Consider the following 2,909-nt stretch of genomic DNA (forward strand, 5'->3'; position numbering starts at 1 on the left):
GGCCAATTAACTCCCAGATTGGGCAAGGCACACATAATTAATTGTATATCGCCTGTTACTATTGTATTAAACCAAAATCACGTTGACCTTGGTGTAGGCATATGGTATTTTTATGTGGTTATGAGAGGGCCACTTTGTCATATTAATGACATTCGTGTGAAAAAATTATCTTTTTTCAAAACAAAAACACAAGGTCTGAAAAGGATGCATGCAATCATCCTAAGTAGGTAACCCTCAAATGTGAAAGTGTGAGGAACTCAACCAAGAGCTTGTAATAACAGCAAACAATCAAATATTTTATGCTTAATCTCAATATCTGTATGTTTAAACAGATATAACAGAACGATTTATAGCAATGATGATTATAACATGGAGCTGAAATTCTATTGGGTAATTTCTTTAATATGCCCTGTAGCATATTCAAGTGATCAGATTATATCAGTCCTTCCGCCATAACTGGTATAAGTTGATATTAAATTATGTGATATGAGGTCGAAAAACTGAATTTGGGAGTCAATTGGTGTTATCTTGTGCATGATGTGCTTTATGGTAGTCAATCATCAATCCAACATTTCATAGTGTACAAGAGTTTAATGCATATATCTTTCCATTGTAGTGGACTTTGCTCCTCCGTAGACTTGTTTCCTTATGTTGAGAATAAGGAGAGGTATGGAAAAAAGAGAGATGGGATCAGAGGTTTTAACAAGGCCCTGACGGAAATAGAGGCATGTAATGCCATTATTTCCACAAAAACACAGGTAAGTAAAAGTTTATATATGCCATTACCAAGTATTTATAATTTGAATAATGACTTGTGATATAAGAAAAGTATGGATATCTCGCAACCAAAACAAAACATCCAAAGTTCATGAGACTGACTTGCAAAAGGGATTACAGAAAGAGGGCATGGAAGGAGTAGAAAAATTAAGGCTGGGAAAGAGACTCCCACTAGTGAATTATTTTGGCCAATTTCACTTACAATGAACATGGTTAGAACCCTTCCATCTTCCATGTTCTTCTAACAGTATATTGTTGTAACTCATATGAAGCTAGGTGAGGTTTTGAAGTTGCCAGAAAGAAGCCAGTTCAAGCAAGGCATCTGCATACAAAAACCAATCTTATGCTCATTTCACTGACCTGGGGAACTCACTTTCAAAATGGCACAAGTTGCATAAGTTCAGTTGTACACATTTTTTGTTTGTATTTACTGTGTGTGGTCATTTCTTGAGAAAACTTGAGTGAAATGTAACTATGTGGTTTCCTTCAGAAATGGAGATGCAACATCCTTTAAATTTTACCCTGAATTTGTAATGTATCATGTGGATTTGTGCCAATGCATTAATATTGCTGTAAGATTATTAATTTAATATACAATTGTAGGGTGAAAAAGCTCCTCAGCCAAAAGCACCTGCAGCAGGTGTCACAGTGGCTAGTACTGTAACCGGAACTAAGAACACGGCAGGGAAACAATCTCTCTTTGTTGAAAGAGGAAGCGCAGGCCCGTCTACTGACCATGATGCTGAAAGGAAGCTGTTTAGTGGGGAAAAAGTAGGTGGTGCTGTGCACATAAAAAAGGAAGTATGTTGAATAAATTTTCAAATTGTTAGTTATCTTGGTAGAAAAATAACGACTGAGAAAAATGCCTAGCATATATAAAATGTTGAGTGGGCAAGCAAATTATAAAAATACCGTATATATATTCCCTTGTGTGCGAAGATTTCTAGCGATGTAAATATTTTATTGTTGTAAGTAGTTAAATGACACAGGGTTAGTAATGGCCCTTTTCTTATTATGATATTCCACAGACTTTTCATCTCTCTTATCCCGCAAACATTGCATATTTTTTTACATTAATATGTGCACGAGATTTTCTTTTTAAGTTATTTTCAGCTTGTACCTGATTCTTTAGTCTACATGATATTATAAATGTATGCGATGCGATGTAAATATTTTGTTGTTGTAAGTAGTTAAATAACACAGGGATATTAATGGCCCTGTTCCTATTATGATATTCCATGGACTTCTCATCTCTCTTATCCCGCAAACATTGCATATTGTTTTACATTAATATGTGCACGAGATTTTCTTTTTAAGTTATTGCGAGGAGATTCTGTTCTTTACACAGAAGCTGATTGGGGAAGTGAAAAGTGCTGGTAAAAATCCTATAAGCGGAATATCGAAAGCCTCAGCTTTGAAGAAACGTAATGAAATAAGCCGGAGTGGACAAATTTTGAAGAAAATCAGACTCTCAGTCGAAGAGGGAGGACGGCCCATGACTGGCCTTGGCCCTGTTGGATCTAAGGCAAATGAGGAAGAGCCATCAGGGCCACACAAAACACCCCAAATAAAACCAGTGCACCTGAAGTGCATACCTGATCCGCTAGGGAGATCTTCAACAGGCGTACCATCTGGAGAGCAGGTAATTTTGCTTTTCGCATTGCTTTACTTGTTAGTAATATGGATCCTTAAAAATTTCATTGGTTGTGTGTAGAAGGAATTTAAGGTATTGAAATCTAGCCTTCATGGATAAGTGTTGAGTACGAAATATCACAGTAGACTGATGGAAGTATTTTGTTGCTTCATCACTGGAATTAATGAGGGTGCCCAAAAAGTGTAAATTTTGAATTTTGCTTGGATGATGTGGTGGGTATTGCTAAGGCCACTATCTTGGTGTGGAAGTGTCCATATTCCAAGTACGCATTCTGCTGTGGTAGGTGGCTGACTGAGTTATTTTTTACTTTACCCCCTATGAACAGTTATAAATATAGGCTTCAATGGAGAATTACACGAGTTGTCAGCATGGGGTCCTCAAAATAGTATGTATTGAAATAAAATAGGAAGCTATGGACAAGGCAATGTTTAAATATGTAAATGTTAAAGGCAAAGTCTACTTGTCCGTTCCTATATAG

The 2,909-nt window shown here is 36.5% G+C and overlaps 1 long non-coding RNA gene across 1 annotated transcript; it reads left to right on the forward strand.

Moving 5' to 3' along the window:
* The first annotated feature begins 696 nt into the window (after positions 1-696).
* LOC139685842 (uncharacterized) lies at positions 697-2,197 on the forward strand. Its single transcript, XR_011700235.1, has 3 exons — positions 697-758; positions 1,381-1,578; positions 2,126-2,197. It is a non-coding gene; the product is annotated as an uncharacterized lncRNA (long non-coding RNA).
* Positions 2,198-2,909: the final 712 nt, after the last annotated feature.

The sequence above is a fragment of the Hetaerina americana genome, unplaced genomic scaffold (genome assembly GCF_022747635.1).
Source record: "Hetaerina americana unplaced genomic scaffold, ioHetAmer1.1.p SCAF_12, whole genome shotgun sequence".
Lineage (NCBI taxonomy): Eukaryota > Metazoa > Arthropoda > Insecta > Odonata > Calopterygidae > Hetaerina > Hetaerina americana.